Source organism: Gallus gallus, chromosome 15 (assembly GCF_016699485.2).
Source record: "Gallus gallus isolate bGalGal1 chromosome 15, bGalGal1.mat.broiler.GRCg7b, whole genome shotgun sequence".
In the NCBI taxonomy this organism is placed as follows: Eukaryota; Metazoa; Chordata; class Aves; order Galliformes; family Phasianidae; genus Gallus; species Gallus gallus.
In genome coordinates this window covers 6466621-6477348 of record NC_052546.1, presented here as the reverse complement: position 1 = coordinate 6477348, position 10728 = coordinate 6466621, and the positions used below count along the sequence as shown (strand labels likewise).

General features: G+C 51.7%; 1 long non-coding RNA gene across 1 annotated transcript; it reads right to left on the bottom strand.

The window, feature by feature from the left end:
* Positions 1-2892: 2892 nt before the first annotated feature.
* LOC107051597 lies at positions 2893-10167 on the bottom strand. Its single transcript, XR_001463246.3, has 3 exons — positions 9584-10167; positions 8468-8544; positions 2893-7395 (listed from the first exon to the last, which is right to left on the bottom strand). It is a non-coding gene; the product is annotated as an uncharacterized LOC107051597 (long non-coding RNA).
* Between the last annotated feature and the right edge of the window lie 561 nt (positions 10168-10728).

The window sequence follows — 10728 nt, the reverse complement described above, 5'->3', positions numbered from 1 at the left end:
TCAGACTGAACATCAAAAGCGTTTGAGAGGAGGAGGAGGAAGAGGAGGGATGTATGATAAGATAGGTTTGCATGTGCATGCACGGCTCATTTGGGGAGGACGTGGCCTCCCACGTGTTGGCATTGTTTTTGTGACTGTTTGGAGCTCAGGGAACTGAAACACAAAATAAACAAACAAGGAGGAAGAGGGAAGCGTGTGGATTAAAGCTGGAGGGAAGATGATTAAGGGATTGAAGGGAAAAGAAGTGCAGGGGATGGAGATGGAGGGGGTGGCTCCCTGCTCTGCCTTAGGAAACAAAAGGGGAAGAAAGGAAAGATTTTGATAAGCGCTTTAAAAAATTCATGAGGTTTCTGTTTCTCTGTTTGTTTATTTCCTCCCTGGGATAAAGTCCTGGAATAAAACATCTCATTTGTCAGTGGGTCCCGGGGGAGGAGGGCACACATCATCTCCCCTACGGGTGAATTACAGCTCTGCAAGGGTGGGACAGAGGGAGGGGACAGCTGGGGCAGTAGGGGAGGGATAAGGGTTGTGCATAAGGCTTTGTGCAAAAGCCCGACCCACAGCAAGGGATAAAGCCTCAGAGTAAAGGCAACCACATGGAGCAGCTCATGGGTGACATAACCCCCACAGATGTTGCCCCTGTGTGCACCGGACCCTGAGTTCCCTACAGGGTGAAACCTCCTCTCTTTGATTCCTGCAGAAGAATCCAGCCTGGCCGATGCCATGTGGAGCCATTCCCCTTACCTTGGAGATGAGTGCAGTATTTTTGTCGTTATCCTGCTCTTGGCTGAGAGCTGCCCTCCACCAAACGATGCCATGAAGATTCCTGCAGCTCGTTCCTGATAACGTTAAGATACTGAAAGGAGAATACAGCCCATAAAGTCTGGGTCTGCTCGTTCCTGTACTGAAGGAATGGCTTTTGCAGCCATTCCCTGGTGTGATGAACGGGGGTGGTACATCACAAATTAACTGCCAGTAAAATTCCGGCTGGTAAAAACATGAAGGAGCTGTTTTTCAATGGAAGCTGTAAAACCATCTCCTGAAGGAGAGCAGCTTCAGCCCCCGGCTCCCCGCCTGCTTACAGAGCCACCATCTGCCTCTGATGGTGCTGTCCTTCTCCCATATCAGCAGTGCCCCAGGGCTGCCTGCTGCAAACTGCTTGGACCTGCCTCATAGCTGTCACAGCCACAGCCCTGGTTCTGGTCCTGGTCCTATCCTGCTCCTCGTCTTGAACCTGGTCTGGGTCTTGGTTCTAGTTCTGGTCTTGATTCTTGTCCCAGACATGGTCCTTATCCTTGGACCTTACTCTTGCCCTGGTCCTAATCTTGGTCTCGGTCCTGGACTTGCCTCTGGTCTTGGTTCTGATCCTGGCCCAGGTCCTTATCTATTCCTGGTCTTGGTCCCAATCCTTCCCCTGGTCCCATTCCTAGTCCTGCACATCTCCCAGCCCATTGCAGCAGGACATTCCCACTGGGGACGGGAACTCTCCAGGGATGGGTCCACTGCCCACAGCCCTCACCTGAGAGCATTATCCAGCAGTGCCAACTGCCTTTCAGTCCCCACGGCACCCACAGTTCCCCACTGCAGCATAACCTGCCTTTATTACTTCTTTCTGCTGTTTCCATTTCCTCCTTTGCGTGTTACAGATGAGCTGAGAGCACGCAATCATCTGGACTCGTTTTCCCCCTCTGGCAAGAGGGAATTCATCACCAGTTTCATACAAAAAAGGAGAAGTGGGAGAAAGGGAGGGTGTATTTTGGCAATCGTGGGGGCCCCAGGGACTCTGCGGGGCATGGGACGGGCTGGACCCTGTGGACCAGCCCTGCTGTCCCCAGGCTGAGAGCAGGAGATTACTGCAGCTTTAGAGCAGCCACGTGTAATGGCCGTGCCCTAGTTTTTGTGGCTTTTTTATGCTGGATTCTGCTCACATTAGCGGTGAGAGCAAATATAGTAACTTGCTCTCACGTTGGCTCTTCCAGCGTTACCAGCTGGAAAGACGTGCTGGGGTCACCAAGGAAAATGAAACAGGGGTTCTTTGTCCCCCACTTTCTTGATAGCAAATCATCTCCAGCCGCACTGCCATGCAGTCATAAAGGCTCCCTCGGGGTCAGCAGCTGATCTGCCTGCCAGCCCCAGGAGGAGGCACCTGGCAGATCCTGTCCCTGTCCTCATCTCTGCTCCTGTGCCCGTCCTTGGTCCTCTCCCCATTCACAGTCCTTCCGCTCTCCTTGTGCCCATCCCCATTGTTATTCCCCATCTCATCCTTACCTGATCCCCACTCTATCCCCATCCTCGTTCCCATTCCCATCTTATCACCACTCCCGTACTATCCCCATCTCATCCCCATCCTCACCTTATGCCATTTCCATCCCCATCCTTACCCCATTCCTACCCTATGCCCATCCTCATCTAATGCCATTTCCGTTCCCATCCCCATTCCCATCTCTATCCCTTTCCTATTGCCCATCTCATCCTTATCCCATCCTCACCCTATCCCCATCCCATCCCCACAGTGCACCACAGCAGAAGTCACCTTGCCATCTCAGGCAGCTCATTCCTGACAAAGTAAAGGCATTAATTTCAATATCATTAATTACTAATTAAAAGCCCTAAATCACTGGAAGCAGAGGCTCTCCCCCTGGGAAGGCTACGTTCCCATTCTGGCACATCTCACCCGGATCGCCCACCCCCAACTGGAACCAAAACTGTACCACAGCAGCCAAACGTGGGCTCCCAAATTAAAAGAACCAATTAAAGCTATTTAATTCACTGGCTGCTGCCAGAAGGGAGCTGGAGGAGCGTTGTGCCACCTCTGCACATGGGACCATCCCCCAGCACCAACCCCCCTCCGTGCCCCCACCCTGAGCCACAGCTCAGCTGTGTATTCACCGTCTGCGCTCCATTATCACCAATCAATATAACAGTTATTACCTAATGGGCTAAAACTGTAATTCTAATGTCCCAGATCTGCATATTACGGCGCAGCTAATTGGTACAGAACCGATGCAGGGGCTTAATGAAAATGTAAATTCAGGCACATTAATCAAACCATTATTTTGCAACCACAAAGATAGACAGCGCTAAACCTAATTAAGAAATAAACAAAGTTAATCAGTGAACAGAAAACGTTTACTAATCGCATAAATACGTTGCAAGGAAGAAATATTAGGCAATAAGTTATTAAAGATTCCCAAACCTGCTCCTCACACTACAGTCCTTAATAACCCAGCACTGTGGCTTCCAGGAAGCACCACCTCGATTTTATTAAAGCATTTGTTCTGCTTTAAGCTCTACTGGGCACCAGAGAACAAGAAATATATTACTCTGCAAGATGAATAATTGCATCAATTTAAAATAATAGGGCTGGGGACTGAACATATGTGTGTGGGTGACACCTAACGTTGAGACCAATGTATTTTGGGCTTAATTATCAGAAGTTAGTGCTTTTCCAGCTCAAAAGTTAATTCTGAGTCAGACATAAAAGTTGCAAGAAGACACAAACATTAATGCCGTCGGCATTTCTCTTCCCTCTGCATGTTCATAGCTCCTTGTCAAAACCTGCTTGGTTAGCACAATTTCTGTACATAAATGGGAATACTTCTCCCCCAGCCTTACTTCTGCTGGCTGTTGATTTGCACAGCAAAGTGATTTGAATTCCTTGCAGCGCCGTCACGCTTCCTGCAGCCTCGTGAGGAAGCTCCAGCTTGGTGGGGAGGCAAGTAGCAAGCTGAGGGCATCTGCACCCCATCAGAAGCAGCAATTGGAATGAGGAGACAGCAGTGATGGAAAGCAGGCAGCAGGGTCACCACTGCAGCTTTGGGTCATTATGATGGACAAGACGATGGCCAAAATGGTCGCCAAGTTGATGGCCAAGGTAACCATCGATTGATGGTCAAGATGATGGCCAAGATGCAGCCTCAGCCTGGGTCTCCACTTGAGGAGTGCTGGCTCCTGGGATGGAAGGTGGTGAGGGCACTCTGGAGAAAGGATGCTGCTGCTCTCACTGATGTGCCCCCAGTCCTGGGGCCATGGCCAGGGCTGAGGGCCCCAGCATACATTTTGGGGATGATTCAGCCCTTTTGCTCCATCCCATTTGCATGCAAGCCTTGCACTCAGGGCAAGGTAAAACCTGTCTGGGAAAAACAAAGTTCAGCCAAAAACAGCCTCAGTGTGTTCATTGGCAGCAAATCCTCTCCACATGCCTATATTTTCAGTCCCAAAACCACTTCCTCATTTCCCTTCTGGCCTCAATGGCCCCTAACTAGCACTGGAACATTGTCCTGGTGCTCCACACTCTAAGCTAAGCAGCTTAACAAAAGTGTCCCACCTTCAGTGATGTCCCCAGCTGTCCCTTGTCCTGATGGGATGACAAAGCCACCACCCAGGACAAGGCAAGGGGAGGCAAAGGATGCTGCAGGGAGCACCCAGGGTGCTTCCAGTTCTCATCCAGCATCATTGCACATCCTGCACTGAACAGTAGCCAGAGACCTGCCAGCCCTCAGGGTGCTCCTTGCCCTGACATCACCACGTGTCCCCATGTCTCTCCAGAGCAGATTTGCCTTGCCAGCACTGCATTCTGGTCCATTGCTTGGCTGCAGGGAGAAGAATTCAATTTTCAGCTTTCTGAGCCCAAACGGTGGCTGGCTGCTGCTGCTGCTGCTCTGCAGCACCCGCCTTGTTGGCATTCTCCAGCGGTGCTGCAGGCTCAGCAGGCCCAGAGCTGCTGCAGAGCACTGAATTATTCAGCCGCAGCAGGGCTGTGTGCTGATGGAGCCGGTGAGGGCTCTGAGCACAGCCAGGGGAAGGACTGAGCTGATGGTTTTTGGAGCTCCCAGAGCTGTGTCCCGATTCCAGAAGCGACAAATCCAGGGCAGCAGCTGCTGCACCTCACCCTGATAGGCATCTGCTAAAAGCTGGCGGGGGGAGGGGACTCACACCAAAGAGCCTCAGCCCTGCAGCAGGAGCTGTAGAGGAGAAAAGCCACTGTGGGGACATTGCAAGTGGCAGCCATCAGGTGGCCTTGGTGGCATCTCAGCACGTACCATACCACCAGCCCTGTGGTCCCAGCCACCCATTTATTGGGATGCTGCCATGATGGATGGCACAGAAGGGATCCACTGGGCCCTACTGGGATCCTGGCATGATGGATGGCACAAAAGGTCTGACAATCAATCTAGACAAGCATCTAGGGTCCTGTCTGAGTTGCTCATTGGCCAAATTGCCTAAGTGCTGAGCACGTGTTGCTCCAACATAGGCATGGATGCTGAAGATAGGCAGGGTGATGCTGCTGAAGTACATGGGAAGGGGAGGAAGGCTGCACCTCAGCCTGGGCCCGTCCATTGACATCCCCCATGAAGTGGATGGAAAGAGCTGCTCTGCTGGTGAGGGTAAGGAGAGCTGTCAGGGCAGGAGGCAGCACAGGGAGATGGGTACAAGGAGGATGGGTTTAATTGGGTCACTCCGGGTGCGAAGGACGGCCATATGGCAGGTGGCCAAGGTGACCGCCGCGTCCCTCTCCCCTGCCATTTGGAGATTAAATGAGCCCAGTGCCAAGAGCACTCCAGCCCTGTCCTTCACGCTCCCGTTGTCCCTAGGGAGGACGCTGGCCAGCCTTCCAGTCCCCATCTGCTGCAGGCATGGGAAGCTCCGCAGCGCCCTGGGTCACCCTGCGGCTACGGGATGGGTCACGGGTGGGTCGAAGCATCATTCCCCACACAGCACCACCAGCCAATTACAGAGATTGCGAGGGCACGAGTGCCTTCCCCGGGTCATTTTTCAAGCGATTAAAAATAAAAAGGCCCAAGCGCGGCTCATATTTCAGCATTAATGTTGCTGCCAAATATTATCATGTCAACGCGGGCTGGAAAACGGAAGCAATCAATAAGAGAGAGGCTCCAGTGCTGAGCAGCGAAGAAGCGCAGCAGCCCACACCCAGCGGCATCCAGCTGTGCACCGCTGGATCAGGACCGTCTCATAGGGTGCTGTTTTCCTTTATCCTCTGCTTCCACTTTGGCCCAGGGAGCCCAAATCCAAGGCAATAAACGATGGGGACACCAGTTCTCAAGGGCTGTCAGAACCCAGCAGGAAGGTGCAGGAGGAAGAGCTGCTATATGGGTGCTGTCACCCCCCTGCTGTCATTTCTTACCGCTCTGAATCAAATCCAACTCTTCGCCCGCCCGTTGCATAAGAAAACTGAGCTCATGTCTCTCTTTGAATGAATTATTCACACTTGGCTCCATATTCACTAATATTTAAAAGCTGCTGCTGTGGGAAATGCCGTTCCCTTTTTTCCAGACGTTGTTCCAGACGATTCGGCTTAAACCATTCACCAAAGAACAATCTGACGCACTGGGGTGGTTGTTTCCTTTCTCAGAGCCGCGTGGCCAGATGGGGAGAGGAGCAGGAGGAGGGAGAGGACAAGAACAGAGCTCCTTCCCCTGGCGTGTATCCCATGCGCAGGACACACAGAGGACAGCACAGAGGATGTGCATGAGGACATGTCCTGCATGCTGTCACCTCGCAGCAGCCCTCAAGCATCATGGAATCATTAAGCTTGGAAAAGACCACTAAAACTATCAAGTCCAGCCATCAACCCATCACTACCATGCCCACGCACAGAATCATAAAGCCTACTAACAACAACACTTCCAACCCCAACCCACCCACCCCATGCCCACTAACCGCGTCCATCAGTGCCACATCCCCACGTTCCTCCAACACCTCCATGGATGGAGACCCCACTACCTCCCTGGGCAGCCCATGCCAATGCTTGGCTTGGTCCCAAAGAACTCATTGTTATCCTGGTGGGCACTGAGGGTGGGCAACGGTGAGGACTCCAGGTGACAGAACTGCTTCAAGTCCATCTACGGATCAAGCCCATAGCCCTGCAGGTGTTACTGCATCCCCAAAGTCCCCCTTGCCTCCCATAGCCACGCAGGAGTCCTTCAGCATCTCTGATTTGGATTTTAAAAAGGAAATTCTTTCTCTTACTGGCAGGACAAACAGCCCCAAAGCAATTCACTGAGGCTATTGAGACCTCTCCTGCAACAATCAGGGTTTCCATGGCAGGGCTCTTATCAGGCAGATAGCGATCAGCTGTTCAGCCCTGCTGCTAATTAATCACACTGACCCTCACCCCAGGGACAAAGCAATCGACAGAGACACCCACGAATTTCTGAGGCTCCTCTGAAGCTGAGGCTCTCAGTTTCAGCCCTCCCCACCCATAAACCTGAATGCTTCTCTCAGTGGCGCTTCCCTTTGACCCAACAACAATCCCTCCTTTTGGCTTTCCGCTGCCCCAAGCTTTTCTTCTCTGGGTTTGGTGTAATCAAGATGACATCTTTTTTGCTTCGACGGTTTCTGGAAGGAGATTGCTTGCTGGGATTTGTCACAACACTGCCAGAAGAAAACAAAGAACCATTTATCCACATAACCCCGATGGAGCCAGAAAAGCCACTCAGCTTCTGCTCCGCGCATCACCACGGCTCCACACCACTCCCATCAGGCACGTCAGCCCCACAGCCCCACTGAGAGCCTCCATTCATCTCCTAAAGCACCAGGAGATGCCCTCTGCACAATGCCTGCACCTCGGGCAAGCACACAAAGGCAGCTTTGCATCAGCCTCTGTATCAGCGACGCTGTTCCCTGCTCAATTTCACCTTTGCAAAGATTTCTCCATCCACATTTTCCCTTTCCGACAAGCCAGCCCACTTGCAGCTGGGCGTTTTTAGGCAGGCCTGGCTCCAAGTTTGAAAGCCTTTTTATTTTGGAGCTGAAAACGGACCAACCGTCCTTGGAGGCATCACCAAGAGCGAGTGCTGATACTTTAACCTGGTTTTCCTTTCCAATGTTTCCTCTCCAGTGCAGAGAGGAAGACCAGACCCACATTCACGCATGTTTCGAATTAGATGCCACTTTGTCCCAGCAATTCATAGAACCACAGAATCATTAAGGTTGGAGAAGACCACTACAGCCATCCAATCCAACCAGCAACCCATCACCGCTATTATGCCCACCAAACCACGTCCCTCACTGCCACATTTGTTAATGTTGGTAGCACCACCCCAAGACATGGGGGGAAACCACCACCCAAAATCCCACCCCAGGCTGGCAGACACACCATGATGCTCCACACATTTGTTATTCAGCTGCTGCAAATGCGAGGCAGGCACACACTGTGGGGCTTCTATCTATACAAGGAAACCTGCATTACATCCAGTTAATATTCAAACTGTGATTAATCAAAATGCTCCTCTTGTTGTTCCAGTTATGCTCCCTGTTTGCCTGTACATCCTTTACTTTTGTTTAAGTGTGAGCTGAGTCAATTGGAATCGAGGATTGATGGTGGCTGCCACACTGCACCCTCCAAAGGCAATAAGATACACTCCCGTTATGCAGCATGCAACAAAAAGGGATGATATTTATTCTGGGGATGTTTTCTGTCCCTTGAAATACTCAAAACACTCACAGCTGCTATGAGGTAACTCAGCACCACAGGCGCTGCCCTACAGCTGGACATGGGGTGGCTCAGGATCCAGTGCAACCCTAGGAGATGAGAACGAATTAAACCATCAGCATCAACCCACATCAACCCATCAAACCCCAAGGAGCAGCTTCCTGGGCTCACCAAATCCTCTGAAGCCCCATGGCCGATTCAAAATGGTTCTACACTGGGCCAGCAGCCCAGAGGAGATGCTGGACCCAGCACCGCACATCTGAGTAATGGTTTATTTTTAGGCTTTAGCATGAAAGTCATTGATCTGAGCTCATAATTGCATCGTTATCTGTGCCCTACGAGATAAAGAGATTTCTAGCTGAAGGCTTTTTGAAAAGCCACGCTTGAAAGCAGATTTATTTCTTTGAGCTTCTCTATTTTTTAAGTGAAATATTTAACAGTGGAAGTTTGCCATCCTTTATTTATTTATTTCTGATCCCAGAAGACAGAAGAAGACAGAAGAGTCTCCTGCAGGAAGGCTGAAGACAGGGGATGAGAAGTGACCTGCAGCACTGCCTCCTGGGATGGCAGGAACTGTCCTAGAGCCAGATTTGGGGGAGCCCCAGGGTGTCACTCCATGAACTGCTCCCATCACCAGAGCAGCCATGAAGGCATCCCACATTCTTGCACAGCTCCCACCACTCACAGGGACACCCACAGCTCCAGCAGTGCTCACAGCCCCATCCCCTGACCGTGGCTGTCTGCAGGGATGGGGCACCACCACCTCTCTGTGCACACTGTGCAGTGCCTCACTGCCCTCGGTGTAAAAAACTTCCTTATATCCAACCTAAATCTCCTCTCCCTTAGTCTGAAACCATTTCCCCTTGTCCAATCACAACAGATCCTGCTTCAGAGTCCATTCCCTTCTCTCTTACAGCCTCCATTTAGATACTGAAAGAATGACAGCATGGATTGGGTCCCTGGGTATGGCCACAAGCGTCACAGGAAAGCACATCCTGGGAGAAGACAGCAGAGAACCAAGCAGTGCCCGCAGGGATCTCCTGCTCCACCATTCTCGGGAAGCTCACCACGTTGGCATCACGGATCCAACAAAGCTGCTGAGCCCTCTCCCCTGGGCACATCACTCACCTCCTGCTCAGTAGAAGGGCAGGAGCCCAGCGCTCCATCAGCATCCTCAGCCCAGCAGGTGGAAGAGGCGTGCTCTGCTCCCAAAGCTTCTCCTCTCTGAAGCTCTCTGGCCACTCTCCAACACCAGCAAGGGATCCATTTCCACACCAGCTGCTTACCACGCCGGCTGTCACCCATGCTTTACAGTCCTCTCAATGAAAAGCAAATCTGTATTGATTTCATAACAACCAGAGCTGTAAATTACTGTTTGGGACTGGCTTGGTCAGTACCGAGATGAGAATCTATTGATTGCACCAAAGGTTTCAATCTAATTAGCACTCAAGGAAACTCTTAGGAATAGCAGAACAATTCAGATGCTCTGAGGTGTAATTAAAAACATAAAGCTACCTACAAAAGCAGAACGTGTAAATAACAGCCCTGCTCAAACCAAGTTTGCAGTCCAAGGGCTCCCTGTTAGAGAGGCTGAGAAGAAAATGGGAGCAGAAGAAATCAGCTGAGGCCAAACGACCCTCTTTTATCCCTGCTCTCTCTTTAGAAGCCCTTCCAATCAGGACCTCACAACCAACCACAGCTGAGCTACCTTGTCCGTAATTACGTGGGGCGGCAATTAAACCAGGTGGCAATTAAACCAGGTGGTGCTGGGCGGAATGCCCCGCACCCCCTCCCGGCCTTCCTTGTTATTAGTGGAGCAGCAGTGGCCTCTGCTGCTGCATCCCTGCATTGCACCCAGCAATACCTGGGTGTCCTTTCAGGGCTGCAGAGGGTATGGGTGCCCCAATGGGTGCTCAGCACAACAGAGGTACAGGACCTGTTGGAGCACGTCCAGAGGAGGGCCACAAAAGTGATCCAAGGGATGGAACACCATCCCAGGGGACAGACTCTTTAGCAGGGTCTGCTGTGAGAGGGTTACGGGGAAGTGGCTTCAAACTGAAAGGAGAGATTTAGATTGAGTAGAAGAAAAAATAGTTGTTTGCACTGAGGGCAGTGAGGCACTGCACAGGGTGCACAGAGAGGTGGTGGTGCCCCATCCCTGCAGACAGCCACGGTCAGGGGATGGGGCTGTGAGCACTGCTGGAGCTGTGGGTGTCCCTGTGCACTGCAGGCAGTGGGAATGGATGGCATCTGCACTGCATGGGGGCAGCTCC